This window comes from Sciurus carolinensis, chromosome 16, assembly GCF_902686445.1.
Source record: "Sciurus carolinensis chromosome 16, mSciCar1.2, whole genome shotgun sequence".
NCBI lineage: Eukaryota > Metazoa > Chordata > Mammalia > Rodentia > Sciuridae > Sciurus > Sciurus carolinensis.
Window position 1 is genome coordinate 10,462,113 of NC_062228.1, and position 23,754 is coordinate 10,485,866.

Here is a 23,754-nt window from a genome sequence, read left to right on the forward strand (position 1 = left end):
GCATGGAATCCCACCCAGCTCCCCACTCTCCTTTGAGGAGCTCACCAGACCTGCTAAGAGGGACATGACCAGCCAGGAATTCTAAAGGGTGGGGGAGGGAGTGACTGAGTTTGGGGATTGAACCCAAGAAACCAGGAAAGGCAGGGTCCATGAGTGACAGAGGGTGGGTGGCAGGTAGGGAGCAGGGGGGATGAGGGGGAATGGGACACACAAAGGATTGGCTCCTCCACCACACAAGTGGAACCCAGGGGAGGTCCCTGGGGTATAGTCTTCCACTGTGCACCGGCAATGGCTGCGCTCTGGAGGTGCAGTGATTTAAAAACTTCAGACCAATCACTATTCAAGAAAGAACCTGGAACTTACCAAGGCCTAAACCCCACCTCCAGAAACTCTGCCTATAGGATCTCCTCTCACAGAACATGCCAGCAACCCCACCCTAAGGGCAGAGCAGACATCACACTCCAGCCCAGCCCACCCCACCTAACACTGCTGAGAAGGGAAGCTGAGAATTTTTTGAGCTCCAACAGAAACAATTCTTTAACTTTCCATCAAGAACTTAATTTTAATTATGACCTGAATGGTTCATGGACACTTCTACATACACTTATTTTTCTCCTTTCTATTTTCTCATTTATAGTATTTTTTAATGGTAGTTTTTCAAGGCTCAGTGTTTTGAAGGCTAGGATATTTGATTAGTATATTTCAGTTTTGTTCTATATTTATTTTTTAATTTTATTTTATATATTTTTTCTATTACTTATCTGTTTCCCTTGATTCTCTTTCTCTTTTTTCTTCTGCTACCAACCAAACTGTATCATTATCTGTTTCACTCTTCTTTTTTTTTACTTCTATCTTCTCTCCTCCTGCCTCATAATCATCACATCCTATATCACATCTGTTCTCTCCCTATCCACCATTCAAAATTGTAAACCCTTTTGCAAACCTACTATTTTTACTGTGGGCAATAACTTATCATAACATTTCTGTTTATTGTGATGATTAACAGTGTAGATGTCACAGCAGGAACTATTTGGTTTAATGCTGTATATTGTTTGCATTGGTTGTTATTATTTGTCACTCCCTAAACTATGAGTTACTAGAAACCTTCAGGGACACTAGAAGTCCACAGGATAGGAACTCTACTGCCTCAGATCCATACTATTAGGTGGGTAGACACACAAACAACATGAAAAAACAAGGAAAAAAATCACCCCAAACAAACCAAGAGACTTCAGTAACAGAATCTAATGACACCATGTTGGAAGAAATGTTAGAGAAGGAATTTAGAATATACATAGTTACACTGATCTGTGAGGTAAAGGACAATGTTAGGGGTAAAATCAGAGAGAAAACACAGGGAGTGAAATATCACTTCAATAAAGAGAGATTCTGAAAAAACAAATCAAGCAAAAATCCTTGAAATGAAGGAATCAATAAACCAAATTAAAAATTCAATGGAAAGCATCACAGCAGACCGGACCACTTGGATGACATAGTTTCAGGCAATAAAGACAAAATTATAATCTTGAAAATAACATTGATCATGGAGAAAATATGTGAAGAGACCATGAACAGAACTTCCAGGAAATATGGGATAACATGAAAAGACCAAATATAAGATTTATTCAAACAGATGAAGGCTCAGAGATACCAACCAAAGGAATGCACAATTTTTTCAATAAAATAATATCAGATAATTTCCCAAACCTTAAGAATGAAATGGAATACCAAATACAGGAGGCTCACAAGTCCCAAATACAAGACCCAAAATTACAACAGACCCACACCAAGATACATACAGAAATACAGAATGATAGAATTTTAAAGCCTGCTAGAGAAAAATGACAAATCACATTTAGAGGTAAAACAATCAGGATCTCAGCTGATTTCTCAACCCAGACTCTAAAAGCTAGGAGGTCTTGGAATAATATGTACCCAGTTCTGAAAGAAAGTGAATACCAGCCAAGAATACTACACACAGAAAAATTAAACTTCAGAATTGACTATGAAATAAAAACCTTCTGTGATAAACAAAAGTTAAAAGAACTCACAAATAGAAAGCCTATACTGCAAAACTCCTAAGGGGTATGTTTATGATTTATCAAAAAGGTAAACTAAGGTACAATAAAATTACCAGCAGCCTATCTGAGCCAACACTGACTCATGAATCAAGCAGATCTAAATCAGAAGTGGTTCAGAATCTCCACGATGGGAATACAGGTGGGTGGAGGTTTCTATAGGACCAACATGAAAGTAAAGCCAAGAACAGCTTGGATTGGATATACTTCTACAGTTGGTTCATTTGACCTAGCTCTTGGAAAATCCTATCATTTAAGTTTGTTAGCTCCTTCTGATGAGTCACATCAAAGTTCTGCTATCTTTTAATATAGGTGCTGTGGTCTGAATGTGTGCCAGAAATTCATGTGTTGGAATCTTAATCCCCAAAGCAGCAGTGCTGGCAGGTGGGAACCAAGGGGAAGTGGCTTGCTCGAAGGGGTCTGTCCTCTGCTCTTCTGCCACATGAGGACACACATGTCCCCTCACCAGTCACTGGACTTCCCAGTCCCAGAACTATGAGGGGGGAAAAGATTCTGTTCTTTATAAATTTCCCAAAATATGGGATTCTGTTATAGTAGCACAAACACCTATGAGACAACAGACAGTCACAAAAAAGAATTCAGACAAAGCTGTGCTTATGTTTATAAATTGAGCAAGGCTAAGGTCACTTATGATGCTTGACTGGTTTTTGTCTGGGGTCTCCATTTCAATTTCCTTCAACAATTTAGATAGCTCATTGTCTCAATTTTTTGAATCATCTATTTCCTTTCATTTTCTTATATGCATCACATCAAGAGTCTCTTTAAAGAGACTTGTAAGTTGTTTCACTGATCTATTTATGTCAGCATAATACTATTTTAATTACTGTAGATTTACCATTTTGGGCTTCTGAAAAGGTAAGTCACACTGAAGCCTGTATCTGCTCATTGATCCCCTGGTTTACACTGAGTCCTGCATTCTGTTTCTTCAATCAGTTTCCCACCGGGAGAAAATAAATCCAATATATACCCTGGGTTGAGAAATCTGGGGTGCAGAGTTAAGGAAACACAATGGTTTGCAGAACACTATATGAAAATTCACCCTTTTTAACTTGGCGATATGAATCTGTCTTCATGTGAATTGCATTCACAAAGGGTACAAAATGCCTTCATTCCTATCACAGAATATGAATGCATAACTGTTGTTTGATCTCCATGTGTTTTTAGTCAACGTAATACAGTCTTGGACTAGGAGTTCAAGGTGACCCAATCAAGGAAGGAAATGATTACCTAGTTTCAGCTGTGATTCAGATTAAAGTGAGAGTTGCTTCCACACTTAAAAAAATAAGTACCAACGCGACCGGGAGCCATGGCTGCTTTCAGTGATGAATGCATCTCCTTGTTGCACCTTGGGGAACTGGCTCATGAATTCACAATGTTCATCACCTCTCACATTCGCTGGGCCACCTGCTAATTTGCTGTAAGCAACAGATTTGATGTTAATATTTTTGTTTCTTCACCCACTAAATTACCTTCATGACCCAAATGGTCTAGTTGGTATTCAGTTCCTCAAAGCATCAATAGTTGGTTTTCATAAGGAAAAGGAAACGGTAGCCGAGGGTTCTCGGCTTGAGCTGCTGGCAGGTAGGCAAGTCCTGTGGTGTGCTTGCTGCCCAAGGCCTCTGCTGGGAGGCAGTGCCGTCCCCAGCACTACCTGATGGGGTCCTACATGAAGTCTTAGAACCCCGATTTAATTTGATTCTTCTTCCAGCGGGCGGTTAGCCAGCACCTTCCTCCACCCTGGACTTCAGAGACATTTTACCAATTTTGTTGTAAGTAAATAAATTTGACAATCTATGGGATGGGATTTGTTGTTCTTAGAATGTTGACAAAAACAATTGATTTAGAGATGAAGGTTGTTTGGCGTAGGTGTGGGAGGACGGCAGGAACGAAAATGAATGCTTTAAGGATGCGCAGAACCACATGCAGTCCACCGAGGCAGCTCCAGCCGGGATGAGGCCCCGCCGGGGGCGCTGGCTCACATGCTAATGGAGCAGCAAGGAAAACCTCATTTAAACCAAGTGGGAAATTATAGTTACCAAATTGGCAATGACTTCATTCACATACGGATCTTTCACTGCCACTTTTCCCTGGTTGCATGGGTCACTTCTGACCTCAGGGTGCTATACAATTCTTGATTTCATTAACGTAAAAAATATGCTCTCTGAACACTGACTGGCAGGCCTTCTCTGCAGAAAGACTAAGTGTGTGAACCAAACTGAGTCTGTCCAGCAGCCCCCGAGTTGCTGTGATGTGAACTGGGTGTGTGGACTGCTAAGACTTCATCGGGAGTTTTTCAACATGAAAAGCATTTGATGCATCTCCTTTGAAGTGACGCAGCACATGCAAGCTCTAAAAACCAAAATGCTAAGGTCTTTCCCCTGAAGAAAGCCTCACATTAAGTAAAAACACAGCTGCTTCCAAACTCTGCTTCTCCACCCTGAAACCATCCTCCAGGTCTAAGCCCAAGCATATTGTTCTTATAACAAGCCAAGGGCTCTGCCCCACTTACATTTCTTGCCTCTGCTATATGACTTGGTAAAATATTTTGTCATCCATGATGAGTCTGATTTGTTAAAGGACTCATTTACCCAAACATTTATGAGCATCCATTACAGGGAAGTCTTGGTGACAGGTGGCAGAATTAAAGATCAAGAAAGTCATTGCCTGGCCTTCTCTGAGCTAAATGTCCTGCAAGGGAGGCAGCTGCATTAAATAAGAAACTGCATGTTTTAGAGCTTTTATTTGTCATTGTCATCAAAAGACCTGACAAGAACAAGGTAGAGGAAGAAAAGTTTATTTGGCTCACACTTTCAGAGGCTCAGTCCATGGTTGACTGACTAGCTCTGGACCAAAGGTGAGGCAGAACATCATGGCAAAAGGACTCAGCCATGGAAAGCAACTCAGGACACGGAAACTAGGAAACAGAAAGCTCTGCTCACCGGGGACAAAATACATACCCCGAAGGTACACCCGCAGTGACCTACCTCCTCCAGTCACACCCCACAAGCCTACTGTTACCACCCAGTTAATTCATATTCGTGGAGGAACCCACTGATTAGGTCACACCTCTCCTAATCTAATCATCTTGCCTCTGGAAAGTCCTGCATTATCTCACATGTGAGCTTTTGGGGGACACCCCATGTCTAAACCATCTGCCATGGTAAAAGTTGATAAAGGCTGCCATAGAATCTGAAGGGCAGTGAGGACATGTATGTAGCAAGATCACCTTCCCTAGTCGAGTGGGACCAGATGACCTGTTCAATACATACATGTCGGGCACCTTGAAATGCATAGATTGGTGCCTGAAAAATGATGTGTTTCAGTGGAAAGATGACAAGATAAAGGCAGGAATGGAGATCGAGACCAGCAAAAGCACCAGCGTGGGAGAAAACCAGAAGCTAAGGAGGACACGGGATTTTTGAGGAACCAAAATAAGGTGAGGACAGCTGTCACAAGATGTGACACAGGAGCCATCAAAGTGGAACTGGAGGAGGAGGCAGCCATGAAAGTTCTTCTGGACCAGGTTAAAGAATGTGAAATGCATCTTTAATGTAGCCTGATGGTCACAGTGCTCATCGAGGTACCTACTAAATTAGAGTGGACTTTCCTTTGTATTATTATCACCACCAAATTTGTACATTTCTGGGCACTAAATGAAGGTGATATGTGACAAAGTGCATCACACATATGAGATTCAATAAATGTTTAGCGATTCTAAAACTGGCTTTGCCAAATAAAAATTATAACTTTACCCATTTGCAAGAATTCTGTAAAACACACATGCAAATTTCTTCATTGATCATCTTAGCAAATGGTACTTTATCTTTAAAAACAGTTCTTTACCCCTTTAGCAAAAACTTAATTTCAAACAAACAAAAACTTAAAGGCACTGAAATAGATGATTGCAAATTTCCAATGCACTGAAATATAATTATAAGCACATTGAATGGAAGCACTATAAATAAAAATAACTCATCAGGTTGCTTTTATAACCTGAGCAATGCAGAGTAATTAAACCAAGAAATTAAATTCCATAAAATTAAAAATGTAATTTCATACATCAGATTTAGCAATGGTTTTCAAGAAACCAATTGATGGCACAGTTTTGAAACAGCCCAGTTTGGTTAAATGGTAGTCAGTGCCTTGTATGTTTCTTATTTCAAGACTGTCTTCCTTTAGAAAATTAACAATATGAATTTTCACATCAACTTGAATAATCCATATAGTTAAAATTTTCTCTGTATGTGTGTGCATATATGTGTGCACACATGTACATTTCTGGCAAAGAGTTGCACAGAAGTTTTCTCATTAAAAACATCTGATGGTGTGATTTGTATCATGAAACAGTCTTTACAGTCACAAAAATATAGGCTATTGCTGATGACAAATTATTCACACTATTCTACTTAATAGTATCCTGGGCTGAGCAATTGTGTATTTTTTTTTCTATGTGTGCATGTAGAACACAATTCAAAGACAGAATTACAGAAAGAGAATCCTAAGTTGATGATAATTTTCCATCAGGAAATTATAAAATTTTCATAATATTCCAGGTGTCTCTATTTTTTATACATTTCTTAGCATATACCAATAATCAACCCATATTAATTTTCTAAATGTGAGTGGTAACTTCGTTGATTTTAGCTTCTTCTCAATGTCTTGTCATCTCTTGAAGAAAGTATGTTTTCATTTTCGTTTCTGTTTTTATAAAGAGCTTAAATCCCACTGAAAAGTTGATGTTTAGAAACACATATACACACACATAAGCATGCACAAACAGCAATGTATTTCTATAAATAAGGGTGAAAGAAGATAGGTACCTCCATCTCAGCTCCCATCCCAATTAAGAAATGAACTCTTCCACAGAGAAAACCGTGCAAAGAGCAAAGCAGCAGCTCTTTCTGTACAGCTACCCTCCTGGAGTTGCTCTCTCCCCTTGCTTCTTCAAAAAAAGTAAAAGCTGGAAAGAGTTAAAACCTTCTATTGGTGCTTGTCCATCTTGGTGTCATTAGGTCCTGCCCACATTTCCATACACAGTCCTTTTATCAAACTCTCCAATGCGACCCAATTTGATCACTCTACTTTTTTTTTTAACAGACTGCATTTTGATTCATTGTACACAAATGGGGTACATCATCTCATTTCTATGGTTGTGTACGATGTAGATTCACACCTTTTGTGTAATCATACATGTATGTAGGGGAATGATGTCTGTCTCAGTCCACCATCTTTCATACCCCTCTGCTCCTTTTAAGAACCTTGTCACATACAGTCATTGGTACCAGAAATTGTCCCAAAAGATAAACTTTCAACTGGGATTTTAAAAATGGGTTGCTCATATTTTTGAGAGCTACACAGAAAGCCACTTTTCTGTGGGATTAAATACTGTGTTAAGTCACAGAATGCAGTGGCAAAATGACTATTCAGATTTTCCCTGACAACATGAGCACAGGTGTAGGTGAAGACAAGATGCAAGTGTCATCTGACCATGGCACTTAGCTGCCATGGTACAACTAAAAAGTATAATGAAAATGGGGTCAGCTGGCTGCTACAAAGAGCCCTAGAGGGTATGCACAGCTAAAAAGAGAAACCAAAAATCAAGACTACCCAACTTAAAAACAAGGGGAAAATCAGAAAGTCTTGATGGTAGCTTTGAAGGAATATCACAGGTTGAACATGGCCAAACACCAAAGTCAAGTCCAGGATCCGATTCTGGGTAATGAGTTGTAGTCATCTGCCATCATCCCTGGACTGACAGAATGACTTTTCCGTTACCATACCACCCCACACTACAGTGCCTCTGCCCAGGTGGACACTTACCATAGCAAAATTCAACAATAGACTCTCTCTCATATCAATCACTGAACCATCTCAGACACGAGTTGGGAAACAATGCCTCTCAAGGTCAGGTGTACTCCAGTAGAACATGATATATGCTTCAGGATAGAAATCAATATATTGCACAACAATCAATGGGTCTAAAAACCAAAAGGCGGAAGTAGAAGTGTGCCCTTAACTATTGCACCTAGAAACACAGATGATGGATTTTTTTATTGTTGTTTCTTCGGTAGAAGTGCAATTAAAAGGTCTGGGTGTCCAAGGGAGCAATATTTCTACCAAAGAATATAGTCAAGGATTGATCAAGTTCAATTATGAAATAGATCTCTGGCCATTTGGATTGACAGATAGATGAAGGGACTAGGAAGACTGGTTTTAATTGCTCAGGAGAAATTGAGTTGCTGCCACACGATGATGAGAAGGGACATGTGTAAATAAAACTATGTCCAGAATCTGAGGAACCAGTGGGATGACTCTTAACACACCACTGTCCAATAGTCCTGCCCAATGAAAGACCCAGGTAACTCCATCAGGAACAAGGCCACCAAAGATTCAGGGTTGTTTTTATTGGTTGGTTGGTTGGTTGGTTGGTTGGTTGGTTGGTTGGTTGGTTGGTTGGTTGAGTTTACCATTCTAAAAGAACACTGTTGTTCATCCACAGGGAACCAAAGCACAGAAACAGTGATGGAAGAACACACTTCTGATTATTGACTTTGGCTTTGTGGTAGCTGCATAAACGAGGATTATACCAATGACATTTTGTGCTTATTGTTTATGGTTCATCACTTTTTTTGGTCCCCTCTACCTTATATGAACAGCACTGGTGTCACCAGTATTTTAAAGTTACAGATGAAAATATGCTTTAATTGCTATCTCTCCAAGCTGTTGCATTATCTCATCATATTTGAGGATGTTGAGTGGATAAATTTTCTACCTATAGAAAAAAATCAAGAGTGGTTTTAAAAGACAAAAGTGAAGGACTATACTACAAGTCTCCCATTAACCTCTCCAATAGTGGGCACAAGCAGAATATCAGAGGTGGGAAGAGAAGAGGCTGATGGCTTTATTTTCTGGCTTCTTCTTTGCTGGGTCTCTTTGGTAGACCCTCCACCCAAGGCCATATCTCCTCACCATGTAGCTATCATCTGTGGGTCTCCTCAAGTATAGCAGAGACAAAGGATCCCCCATCGCTGGTTTTGTGATGCTGCATTATTCTCCACCAATTTCCTTACACCCTGCCCACACTTTGTAGATATTCCCTCCATTAACTTTTCCCAATTATCCTGTTTATCTAAAGATAAAAGCATGAAATAGCCTTATAGTTCAAACATTTTAACTTGAAAAACACAAAGGATTTTCCAGTCTATTAGAATAGGTTTTCTACTTTTTTGTTTTTCATTATCTTTCTCACATCAACTTGACTTGCCATGCATTATATAATTGTTTCCAGTCTCAGGTTTTTCAAGTGGAATGAGAATAGAAAAAAAACACATATTAAAAAAAAATCTGAGTTCCAAATTCTGGATCTTCATGATTCTTTCTTATTCTTTTGTACCTTTAAATCAGCAGCAAATTTTTTTCACTGACTTCCGATGAAATCTTTCCAGTGCATTCCACTTGGCTTTTATAGAAACAACTCTTTTTACATGAGTCTCTTTTCAATTGGCATGATATATAACTGAAGTACACACACTAATGACGTGTCCAACTGGTCTATATGGGTTTGGGGACAATAACCACTGACCAAGTTCAGCATACAACGCTGTTGGGAGAAGCAGCAGAAAATACAAGGAGCCAGACAAAAGGCCAACATGCCCTGGGAGTTGGTAAACACATTTTCCTGAGGAATGGTAAACATCAGTGAAGCTGGCACATTGGTTAGGCAGAGTTTGGTTAAGATAATTACTATAGTTCATCCGTGAAAGGGACGCGAATGCTAGGAAGAGCGTGCAGAATGTGATTTAAAGAGTCTAGGACAAATCACCAGGAACATGGGCATATAAGAGATGCGCCAGGAGAAGCAGTTGACAAAGGCAACCAGGAAGACAAGATTAAGGAATATTGGAGACTTACCAGGAATTACTTGGTACATAAAAGAGCATATTTCATATCCCCAGGCAGTTAAATTCACAAATTATTTTTCAGTTATATGTTATCTTGGCTGCTTCCTACTGACATGTAGGGAAGTGTTTGCTTCTCAGGGAGCATGAAGAGATGAGCGCAGGATCGTAAATTAAAAAGCCCTGGCTGCAAATTCTGCCTCTGACTCTGATGTGTCTTTTACTTGGTGTGTCTGAACCTCACAGACCTTAACTTAAACAGGATGTGACCATGAAGGTGTTGGAAAGTGTCCGGCACTAAGCTTTCCCCTCAAAAGTGCTCAGTCCTTCTTTCCTTTCCTACTTCCTAGTCTATCCTCTCTAGGACGCACTGTAAAATGGCTGGACACCCAGAAGGAATTCTGAGCCACCCTTTCCTAACACATGTGTGACTTGCTGGCTCTTTTCACTTTATTCTTAACCTGGACCACTTACTGACAATTTCTCTCCAACTGATGGGAAATGTTCTGCTTCGTAGCCCAGGATATATGCTTTGTGATCTCCTGATTGATTTTATTGATTTTATTTCATACTACTTTGGTCCTATTTCTCAATTTAGGTGTTTCTCCACGCCACATCATTTCAATAGTGCAGTTGAGCCCTTGGAGTTGAGCAGTGTAGCAGGCCTGCAGAGACTCAATTCTTTTCAGTAGGACATCTTCCTGGGGGCAGGGGAGCAGGGCAGTGATCACAGAGCTAACCTAGATGTCCATAACAGCACCTTCTCCCGGTGTGAGGTAACACCCCTCAGACCAATTTTATACACTCCCTTATCCTGTCTTGATTTGCCAATTTTTTTTAGTTTTTTTTTTTTTAACCTTAACTATTAGACAAATACTAGCAAGAAAATATTTCTACACCCTTTTCTTTTACAGCATTCTGGTAACTAGGGTGTGCCTTTAAAGTATACAGGCAATGGATTAATACGTGAAGGAGGTGAATACAGTCCTTTGTGGGCTCTAACAGCTCATTTTAGACATAAAATACATAGAAATTGTGGAAAGGAGATATAAAGTAGCAATTTTCTTTCTCTTTTTTATAAATCATGAACCTAGGCATTTTAACCCTAAGTTTCAAGCTGGTCTTGAACTTAAATTTCCTAAACTAGGCTGAAACCCAGCATAGTTCCAGAGACCCCCTCTACTCAGGACCTACCTATAGTGTCCCTGCTGACCAGCAGGGTCCCAACTGATAGGCCAACTTCAGAGTCAGATGTTGTAGCAAAATGCAGTCTTCATCAGCTTGAGAAATGCACTGTCTACATCAAAAATTCAGAGGGCTATTTACTGAAATGCTCTTGTATACACAACTCTTATATTCAATTCTTATTGTCCTTAAAGAGAGATCAGTGGATACCGCATGGTGATTATTATCATAACGGATTCTGAGATTTTCTCAACTTCAGCCTATTTTGAAATCCTTTTTCATTAAAAGATCTCCAAAATAGCAATCAAATTCAGAGGGTTATTTCTGAAGTCATAAATGGGATCATGAAGCTCCATGTCTTCCCCAGTCACTCACCTGGAAATAGGAAAAAACATGGCAGCAGCTACTTTCACCCAAATTTATAGTCTTGCATATGTTGACTTTTGGCCTCCTTCGTAGAAAATAGTGTGTGTTTGTGTGTATGTGTGTGTGTGTGTGTGTGTGTGTGTGTGTGTATTTTTTTTCTTTTACATATGTATCAATTAAAATGTGTGACATGAAGATGGTCTGACTAAGGCAGGGATATATCTCAGTGACCGCGTTACTGTGAAGTGCGTGGTCTTGGGCGTTCAGTGAGAGCTGTCTGCATGAAATGAGGAAACACGTAGACTTCTCTGACAATAGTTCAGCCTGTTTCCCCCTGTTGTACCAAGACTTGGAAGCACACTGATAAAGAAGAAACAATGCTATCATTAGTGTAATCACTGTGGGTGTTCAGCTCTATGAATAGGACTGAAATCTGCTAAGTTTATAATACTATGCAGACCCTGTGCCAAGTACTCTGTGTAATTACCTAATGACAGTAAACACAAACTTTGCAACTGCTACATGAAAACAGGAGAAGCACTTCAGCACACAGGCACAGGCAACCACTTCCCAGAGGGCTCCTAAAGTTAGGGAAATAGCACCAAAAATTAATAAATGGGACAGCATCAAAATAAAAAATTACACAGCCAAGTAAACAATTAAGAACATAAAGACAGAACCTACAGAATGGGCAAAAAGTTTTGCCAGCTCCTCTTCCAACAGAGGATTAATATCCAGAATATATAAAGAATTCACAAAACTAAACACCAAAATAAAACAAAATAAAATAAAATAACCCAATCAATTAATGGACAAATGAACAACAGACAACTCTTAGAAGAGGCAAATGTTATTATGATCATATTCGACCAGGAGAAGAACAAATTTAGAGAGGTTTACCTGCTTCTCTAAGGTAACACCTGGCTCTGTAAACTCAGAAGACCGACTCCAAAGCATGTGATTCCTCAAGTTCTAAGAGTCTGAGCAGTGGCTCAAGTTGGTAGTGAGTGAGCAGTCGAAGGTGCCTCCATTCAGTGTTTAAAATAAACAATGCAACATCAGCATCCTCCAAGACTCAGATACACAAAGAGTTTGGAAAGTCTAAAATTTACCCAGTGATACTGTCTCCTCTCCTCTCCTCAATATCCCGGACTCTCCAAGAAAGGAGGCTACTCATATGTCAATTCTTTTCTCCTTAAGAGATTTCTCTATGCTCATTTTTACCCTTATTATAATCTGCAAAATGTGTAGGGCAAGCACCAATTTTCCTGTTTCAAGAATCCTAGAATAGATAAAATAAGCTATTTGGATCTTTCTCCTTTCATTTGTGAAACCATTTGAAAAAAAAAAAAATCACAGGAGTATAAAATGAAGAATCATAACCAGACCATAATGTCTATTATGAGAAAGTATTTGGGTGCTACCTATTTGTCCTTGCTATTTATTTCAACTGTATCTATCATAGGCAAGTGCAACACAGGCTTAAGAAAAAATGGGCAATTAAACATTGCAAATAACTTCTGTATTATGACTTACAACAAATTAAGTATTTGTCAGTGATTTCATGTTGCCAAAAGGTGTGGTATAATTTTGAACCAGTATTACAATGAATCTTATACAATACTGATTTATTTGCTGACATATATTACATTAGTAAGGAAAGTTCATTCAATTTATAGAAAATCTATGACATCTTAATAAAATGTATCTCAGAAAATGAGGAGGAGGACATTATTAACTATAAAATATTATTTTCAAGAAATAATTGTTTTAGGTTATTTTCAGTAAGAGACCGCCCTCTCTTTCTCTAATATATATTAGAGCTTTATGCTGGTAATGAAAGGGAATGAAGGGAATATATCATTTGAAGAACACCATTTTAAATGGTATTAGGGGAAAATTTTCAAAATATTGATAATATTTTCTACTACTGAAATATTTTTAATGTATTTTAGATTATATTTTTTTAATATCTTTATTTTATTTATTTTTAGGTGGTACTGAGGATTGAACCCAGTGCCTCATACCTGCTAGGTAATCGTTCTACCCCTGAGCTACGACCCCAGCCCAGATTATGTTTATTTTCAAAACTCCAAAAATAAGCTTGTGTGCATGTGTGCACGTTCAAGCAAAATATTATTGATCTTTTTAGCTGAAGACACAGAAGTGATTTAAAAAGTGAAAAAATGTAAGAGAGAAAATTCTAATTAAAATTAAAATTACCTCCTGTATCTCACTAATGATTCCTTTCATGAGCAGATTATACCCTCTGTGGTCCTTTCCCTTCCCCCTAAGCTGGAGGTGGGAAAGATCGGATTCTTGGCCACCACAACTTTGGGGAAACGTGGCACCTGGGAGTTCCCATCATCATTTTTGCTTCCACCAAATGATTTGACCAGAAAATTCAACCAGAACTTTCAACAAAAATCATTTTTTAAGCTATGACTGAATCAGGTAAACTCTTAAACTAATGCACTAAGTGAATAGTGGGTAACAGTTTGCAGTTACCAGATGCTGGTGGGAATTTTTTTTAATTTATTTTTATTGTAAACAAATGGGACACATGTTGTTTCTGTTTGTACATGGAGTACCAGCATACAATTTGCATAATCATACATTTACATAGGGTAATGATGTTTGAATCATTCTGTTATTTTTTCCCTTCCCCCCCACCCCTCCCACCCCTCTTTTCCCTCTATTCAGTCCCTCCTTCCTCCATTCTTGCCCCCCTCCCACCCCCCATTTTGTGTCATCATCCGCTTATCAGTGAGATCATTTGTCCTTTGGATTTTTGAGATTGGCTTATCTCACTTAGCATGATGTTCTCCAATTTCATCCATTTACCTGCAAATGCCATAATTTTATTATTCTTTATAGCTGAGTAATATTCCATTGTGTATATATACCACATTTTCTTTATCCATTCATCAATTGAAGAACATCTAGGTTGGTTCCACAATCTGGCTATTGTGAACTGAGCAGCCATGAACATTGATGTGGCTGTGTCTCTGAAGTACGCTGATTTTAAGTCCTTTGGGTATAGACCAAGGAATGGGATAGCTGGGTCAAATGGTGGGTCCATTCCAAGTTTTCTAAGGAATCTCCACACTGCTTTCCAGAGTGGCTGCACTAATTTGCAGCCGCTGGTGGGAATTTTTGATCCTGGGAAGACTCTCCCGGCTCTGACTGGCAGGGTCGGCAGCCTTACCCGCTTGCTGTCCCAACTAGCTCTAGTGCCTTTACACAAGAGCTCACTCTTGTTCTTTAGCTTGCATTTATCTGCACCTCCTCTAACCCACATTTTCTGCATCTCCTTCTGTGGACTTTGCTTTTCTTGCTTCTTTGTTCAGTTCCTGAAAGCTGCCATCAATAATGTATTTAGGGGACCCTGCATGTTGAGCTCCCCCCAAGAAAAAATTCACCACTTTTTTTCTGATATCATCCTAATTAAAGTGTGCATACTTCGTGAAAGCCTAGTTATCTGCACTTGGTCCCTGGCTGATAACTTTTCTTTGGGCTGAGATGAAACCATTTTCTTCAGTATATTATGGTTTCTAGCAGAGTCATGAGTAGGCTCTTCTCTCTTCTCACACCCTCAAAGCAAAAGAACTGTCTTCTCAAAAATCAAAAATTGATTCCATAATGTATTTTTGCACTTTTAATATTCTCTGATGGCTCAAGTGGGATATCAGAAACAATGGTGGCCTGGGAGAAGTACTGCCTGGTCCCTTTAACTGTTCACTCCTAAAACACGTGCATAATTTGAATTTCACCAGGACACTTGTAGCAAATACTTTCATTTTGCAGGACTGCATGGTGAAAGGTGGACCTGGTCCTCTTCGGTGGCTCGTATTGGTCTCTCTGCCATTCACCCGGCTGCTGCATGGATTTCCACCATGAGTGACATGGGCATGCATGACAGGGTGCTCTGCCTACCCAAGCCCTGTTCAGCACGCTTACTAATGATTTGAATTAGAATAAAGAATGAATACTTACAGTCTGCAAGAAAACACAAGTTAAACATATCTTACAGTCCACATTAATTCCCTGAGTTTATTGGGAAAAAAAATCATAAGATGGATTTAGGAGAAAATATTACAACTAAAATTATAAGCTATTCTCCATTTTGTTGATTTCCAAAATTTTGAATTACATTTATAAACCAATTCTTTTTGTGAACAGTTGTTGAACAATAGGTCAAGAGGCATGTTTTGTGAGTCAACTATAGCTCTGAAGTCTGACTGCCTAAGGATGATCCTAGACTCCATTCTCACCAGCTGTGTGACTTTTAAAAAATCACTTAACCTCTCTGTGCCTTTCTGAATAATACCAATCTCTCTTAATTCCTAGGAGAAATCAATAATATAATGAATGAAAATAATTTGAGAACTAGCTGGCAGATGGTACTAGCCAAGTTAAATCCCACTGATCATTATTATTATTTATTATCTTTTCTAAATATCTGCATATGGACTATTTTCTTCTACATTCCGTCTTAAATTTCATCTTCAATAAAAGCAACGTAGTAAGAGAGACTGTCCATTAACTATAACTATTAGTTTTCTTTTCAGCAGTGCTCGAGATCAATCCCAGGACCTCACCCGGGCTAGGCGAGCATTCTACCACTGAGCTATATCCCCAGCTCTGTAATTCCAATTTTTATTTGAATATAGGGTTATGTGTTCCCACAGTACTTAAGAATTGGGAAGTTTCCTTAAGTGAGATAGCCCACACAACAGCACTGAACAAAGAGATGAGCAATTCAAGGGGAAATTAGATTAAATCCTTAAATTAAATTCTGAATTTAAAAAAATCCTAGAAGAAAATGCACCCACGTGGCTTGCTATTAAGACCTAACATTTTCCCGGTTGTGTAGTAATGGAGGTTGGAGGGACATCCCTTAGGTATTCTCCCGAAAAGATTTGGATAAACAGTTTAAATAGACAGTGTGATTAAGGCCTCCTCAATAACACCAAAATCACCTCCAACTTCATTTTGCTCATTCAAGGAAAGAAATTACTTCAATTCTAAGTTAATACGAGATTTCTTTTTAATGTAATAATTGGCCGACAATATTATTCGGCTTTGATATGCAATCATCCTAAATGGTCTTTGAGGGTTATTAAATCAGTAGGAGCTTCAAGGCCAAGGACAGTGGGAAGACACAATAGCTTTATTGTTCCCGTTTGCTCTGTGGCCTGAGTGCTCCCATCTTGTTTACAAAGTGATTTTTGTAGTGGAAAGGTAATTTTTAAAATCATGATTTTACCAGAAAGGGCTGGAGAATGAAAGTTAATATCGTATAAGAAAAAAAACGAGCCAGCGCAACGAGTTCCATTTCGCCCGCTTCTCAGCCCGCATAGGCGTGGAGGGGAAAATGGATATTTGCACTGAATTTCACCCAGTCGACAAGTTCTTGCCTAAATACCTCTCTAGTAGAACGTAGTCAAAATTCTCTTAAAAACATCTCCCTCTGCACGTTTTCCTAAGAATGGAAGAAGTCTGTTTTTAACTCAATTCCTAAGTTCTGCGAGAGGCGCTCCATGTCCCTCTCCAGCAGCGACCAGAGAGGCCGCAGCCCTGAGCGCTGGGCAGGAAGAAATCGCTCCTCCCTAACCCACCAGCCCAGCCCCGGTAGGGCTTTGCCAAAGGCATGAGGAGGGCCAGAAATCACTGAGGAACGGTGAAATGTGAATAAAATAATGACAGCATTACAGAAGCTTAAAATGATCTTTGATCCAAAAGCGGGCCCTTAATTACGCACACCTCTCTTGCTGCAGCTGCTTTGGCGACTCCATGCGCCATCCAATGCCTTCAATATCACAGAGGGCCTCCAACCCCGGCCTCCGCCCTCCCTGGAGCTGCCCTGCTGGAATCTTCACTGGTGTGTGATTCTCATTGTTCTAGCCAGACTGCTCTGGGGAGACTCCTGCTCTTCAAGGGTTACCTTTCCTCTCAGCAGCAGAACCCTGCAGATGCTGCCCCTCCCCTGGACCTCCCAGGCTCCTCTTCTCCTGATCCTTGGCCTCATTCTCAGACACCCTTCCAGCAGTTGCCCACACACATCTTTTCCTAAACACGCTCTTATTTTCTCACTTTTACATGATTCTTTTGAATGAGATCTTTCCAACAGTGATCTATAACCTGAGGACCTATCATCCCTCTCCAGCCCCTTTTCTGAACTCTGAACCAGTCTGTTTGCTTAGACTGGAGCCCAGAAACTCACTCTCCAACACTCTGGTCCTGCACAGGGTCTCATTCCTCCCTTGGCTACAAGCTCACACTGCACCCGGTCAGAAACCCAGGCATCCCTGCTGATTTTCCTTGTGGTGGGTTCTCCCATCACAAGGAAATGTCTGCAAATTCCCTAATTTTAACATCAAAGTTATTTTAGATCTGACACACTTTCAATCTCTCCACCAGGGTTCTAGTTCATTATTCATTTGGTCTATTATAATAACTTCTTGATTATGCTCACAATCTCTGTAATTTTGAAGGTTGACAGTCAATGCCTCCTTAACAAACTTGTCTTTCTTGTCTCCAAATAAAACCACTAATGAAAGCTTATTGGAGTTTTCTTATTTGTACTAAGATCATTAGTTTTAAATTCTCTTTTAGAATATACCACTAGGAAAGCCAACTCACTTTGAATACTCGGAACTGTATGCATTGCTAACAGTTTTAATATATTTCCTATTATTGGCGAGAAGTATCACCAAACTCCATCCTTTTAGATACTCTGATAGCCCTGGATGACCCCTGGGTCCCTTACTTGATCTGATGACGTAGTAGAAATTAGGTGGGCTATTATACAGACAGTTGTAGCTCTTTTATTAGCGCTTCATAGTTATGCATAGTAGTTGGGTTCATACTGACAAACTCGCACATGCATGGAATTCTATTTCAGTTCACGATCCCACCTTATCCCTCCCCCTTTTCCTTCTTGCCCTCCCTCCCCTTTCCCTTTCTCCTTCCCCTGCTAGACTTCTTTTGCTTGTCTATTAATTTATATTTGATTAGTTCTTTCTACCTATGCATAAAGGTGATGTTCCCTGTTGTATATTTATGCATGCACTTAACACGATTTTCAAGAGTCCGTTCTGCTTTGCCTCCCCCTTCCCCATCCCTCCACTCTGCCTCCGATCTCCTTCATTACTGATCTTCCCTTTATGTTGCCCTATCCTTCCCTGCCCCTTTCCTTTATTTTACACTAGCTTCCACATATGAGAGAATACATTAGGCCTCTGAGTTTGAGTCTGGCTTATTTCACTCAGTATGATGTTCTCCATTTCCATCCATTTACCAGCAAATGCCATAATTTCATTCTTTTTTGTGGCTGAGTAGAACTCCATTTCATACACATACCACTTTCTTAATCCATTCATCTATTGATAAGCATATGGGCTCATTCCATAATTTAGCTATTGTGACTTGTGCTGCTATAAACATTGAGATGGCTCTATCACTATAGTATACCAATTTTAGATCTTTTGGGAAAATACCAGGAGTGGGATAGCTTGGTCATGTGCTGGTTCCACCCCTAGTTTACTGAGGAATCACCATACTGCTTTCCAGAGTGGTTGTTCTTGTCTGCAGTCCCATCAACAATGTAGGAGTGTACTGTTATGGTTTGGACATGAGGTGTCTCCCAAAAGCTCACATGTGAGACGATGCAGGAAGGTTCAGAGGAGAAATGATTGGATTGTAAGAGTCTTAACCCAATCCGTGAATTAATCCCTGATGGAATTCATTGAAGTGGTGGGGTGTGGGCTGGAGGAGGTGGGAATTGGGGCATGGCTATCGGGTATGTATTTTGCAACTGGAGAGTGGAGTCTCTCTTTCTCTCCCTGGGCTTCCTGATCATCCTGATGTGAGCTGCTTCCCTCCACCACCCTCTCCCACCATGATGTTCAGCCTCACCTTAAGCCCCAAGGGATAGAAATGGCTACTATGGGCTAAGACCTCTGAAACCATGAGCCCTCAAATAAACCCTTCCTCCTCTACAGTTATGCTGGTTTGGTCATTTAGTCACAGCATAGGGGACCAAAACATGTGCCTTTCCCCACAACCTGGCCAGTATTTATTGTTGTTCCTTTTCTTGACCCTTGCCATTCCGACTGGAGTGAGATGAACTCTTAGTGTAGTTGTTTTACATTTCCCTGATTACTAGAGATATTGAACATTTTTTCTCACATATTTGTTTCTTCCCTGGAGACGTTTGTTTAGTTCTTTTGCCCATTGGTCGAGTTGGGTTTTTTTAGTTCCTCGAACCTTCTGGTGTGAATCCCCTGTGGGAGGAGTCCCGGGCCAGGCTGTCCTCCCATTCCGTGGGCTCTCTTCCTGCTCTTCATGGGTTCCTTTGCTGAGCAGAAGCTTTTTAGTTTAATGGCATCCCACTTACTGCTTTTATTTCTTGCACTTTGGGGGTTCACTGCTACAGTTTTAAGGAGAAGTGAAAACACACACACTGGAAATCCATCAACTCCAGGGGAGCGAGCTTCCCAAACCACCCTCCGCACCTCCATCTCCAATGTCCCCACTGCCCAGGGCATGAAGAGGAGAGCTGAGACGGGAAGGTTGGCACCCAGTCCTGGGCAAGGAGGGTGAGAACCAAACAAGAGTCCCTTCTCACTCCCGATGGGCTGAGGGACACCTCAGGTCACTGCACGGGAATTTGGGGGTGATGCTGGAAAAGAGGACGGGCAATAACTTTTCCTCCAGGTTTTATTGTGGGCGATTGTTGATGGAGCAGAGAAATTGTTGAAGAAGCAGAGCCCGAAATGGAGAGGGTGAGGCGGAGGGTGGACGCACGCAGGCGGCGGGCCCGGGATGAGCCAAGAGGAAGAAACTGGAGAAGCCGCCCGACGCCACTAGCATGGCAGTGGGAGGCGGGCAGGCTGTGGGGACCAGGGAGCAGCAGCAGGAGGCCACAGGGGCCGCCCACCCACTCCAAAGACCAGGACCCACCGGATGGACAAAAAAATTGCTCAACCTCATTCATCATCCAGGAAATGCAAAATAAAACCATAATGAGATACGACCTCAGCCCTGTCACAAGGGCTGTTAGCAGAGAGAAACAGCGAAGGTGCAAGAAAAGGAACGCTTTGCATCGCTGGTGGCAACGTCAATGGGCAGTCCCGGTGGAACGGAGCATCGCTGTTCCCGAAAAAATTAAAACGAAACTGGTAAAGGATCTAGGAATCCCACTTCTGCATGTGTATCCAAAGGAAATTAATTCAGGATGTCAAAGAGACGTCCACACAGCGACGCTCAGGCAGTCCCATCACAGTCCCCAAGACGTGGGAACGCCCTGGATGTTCAGGGACCGAGAGAGAAAGTAAGGCACATACACCCAGCGACATCATTCAACCCTCAAAAAAACGAAGTCCTGTCGTTTGCAACAACACGGATGAACCTGAGGTCCATCATGCTAAGTGAAATAAATCAGGCAAAGATGGTACTGCGTGATCTCGCTTATCCGTGGGACCTAAAAGAATCCAACACAGGCAGGTTGGGGGAAGGGGTGGAGGAAATGGGTCCCTGTGAACATAGGGAACCAAGTTTCAGTGGCTAGATCAGTAAGTTCTGGAGGTCTGATGTCCAGCATGGTGACTACAGTTAATGATACCGCATTGCATATTGGAAATTGGGTAAAGCAGAAGATATTAAATGCAGACATTAAATGTAACCACGCAGTTGAAAAAATGGTAACTGGGAGGTGATGGGTATGTTAATTAGGTTGTTATCACAATTTCAAAACCTATACATATATTGAAACATTACATCATATACCTTAAATATATAGTTTTTATTTGTCAATTATACTTCAATGAAGTTGGAAATTTAAAAGAACAGATTAATGAATGAATCTTGAATCTGAGCATCCCGACAATGGTTTCCTGAAACACAAATGCAGAAATCATCCACCATAATCTTATTAGTGCACACTCCTAAGTTTGTGCTATTATCTAATCAACTTACACATTGATATTCCTATGGAGTAGCTTACTAAGACTTTATTTTCATTACAGAGGACCAGAGAAAGACACAGTGAACAAGGTGACACATCCCATCTCTGAATGGTTTGATAAATTTTACTGCTCTAAGATTTATCAGAAATAATATTATAAAAGATTACTGGAGGTGGGAAAATAGATTCAAATTAAGGGCAACATCAATTTCTACTCAACTCAACAATATGTATGTATTTCCACAGTAGATGCTATTATATCAATTTGGGTGCTATTAGGGGGAAAAAGTGATTTTCAAAGTTTAGTGTTACTGTTGGGGAAAGAAAAAGCCATGTTTTATTTTCTTTTAATCCAGTCTGGAAACTTAAGGCAAAGTAACCCCATTTATCTCAGCGATTTTAGTAATTGTGTTTGCGTCCCAGGCTATTTTATAAAAGGTAAACAAATGTGGGTTACACTTAAGCCTTAAGGGGAAAATAATGGGAGATGCTTGGTGATCTTCCTCGCTGCTGAAGTTCTGGACTGGGACAGGTCGCCTCAAATACTTTATCAACTAAAAATATAATTAATAATGGGAAAGAATATAGGGAAAAATAAACACTGATTGTAGTCTTCACATTAAATTCCACCTTCAAATGTCTTCTTTCTTCTTACTTGTTTCCTAAGTTGTTTTCTCGTGCCACAAAGAAAACGGCCAATTCAGTCAATGTTGGCATCAGAGCGTTGATGTTATAAGGGGGGATGTGTTGGTGCCTTTGATATTGAGGCAACTGCCTCAAATATCATCTCTACTTTTATTTGTCAAGGCATCTGGTCAGGGCCTGTGAATCTCCCACTGGAGCTGGTCATTCCTATACAGGTAACTGCAGACCCTGAGCAGGCGTCAGGAGCCAGGCTGGGCTGAGGACAAGTCACTGCCAAGCAGAAAGGTCTGGTGGAATGCACATCAGCATGGCTCAGAGAAGGGTTTGTTTCATGCTTAGGACTGAGATTTATCATTGCCAGACTGAGAGGTTTTCCCCAGCCACCTCTCCTGTTCATTTGAACAGTGCTGTCTTATCCTGAATCATATTTGCTTAGGGCCAGTAGCAGATGGCCTTTTCAGGATTTCCCTTTAGAGCCAGATAAACACATTCCTTTGTAGCAATCCACTTTGGATTAAGATTATAGCCTGTAAAAGGAGACAGACCTTAGAAAAGAAGAAAAAGGATAGATAGGAAGTAAAGTTCACAGTGACTACACACATCGGGAGTCGAACGTGTTCATTAAATATCATCGTGGCATAATTGGTTTCTTAATGAAGTAATAGAGGCAGGCACTGATAAAAGCATAAGAGATAAGAACTGAATCACACTCCCTCTCTCATCTTATCAGCATCATCCAACAGACAGATCTGTATGCCTGAGGGAATCACAGCTCTGTAACAGAATCAAATACGAAATTATCCCAAAATAAAGGAAAAAATCCGACTTTTTTGGAAGATTGCAAAAAGTAATTGATTTAATTTCAGCAAAGCAACCATTCTTCAAGTTTGTATTTCTCTTTTGTAATCTTTCGAGAAAGATATCTTAATAACAATGGTCAGTGGAAAACAAATTAATAACATAGAAAATCATTCCAAAAAATCTCAGTACCCAGATATCATTACTGTGTCAGTGATATAGATATGTATGTATACATTTATAGATATAGATACACACACACACACACAGTGTAAATATACTTGTAAATATGGTACCACTGTGGTGGACTATGACCGGAAACTAACTTCCTTCACTTAATACTCTACAATGGCCTTACTGTAAAATCAGTACAAGTAGATCTGCTTTTTACAAATTGCTACAGTAGTATTGATGATCATTTATTTAACTCCAGCCCTCCTACTGGAACATGTAGAAAAGTCCAACATATTGCTACCACCACCACCATTAGACACCTTCTTGCTACATGCTCACTTGGCATATGCATTTTAAATTGTGAGAGAGTGCCAAACCGGCCACAGGGGCAGAAGTATTTGTTTCCCCACATTTTTTGTCACTAAGGACCTTTGATTATTTCAATATCGGCTAATCTGATGGGAAAAAAAACGGTATCAGGGTGTTCATCAGCAGCACTGTTTGGAACACCAGCAATCTTCTCAGATGTGCTCCGAGGCCTGCTGAACAAGCTTTCTCTGAATCTGTCATCGTTTTCCTTCTGTTGGAAGGACTTTTATGTACTACAAATTCATGCATT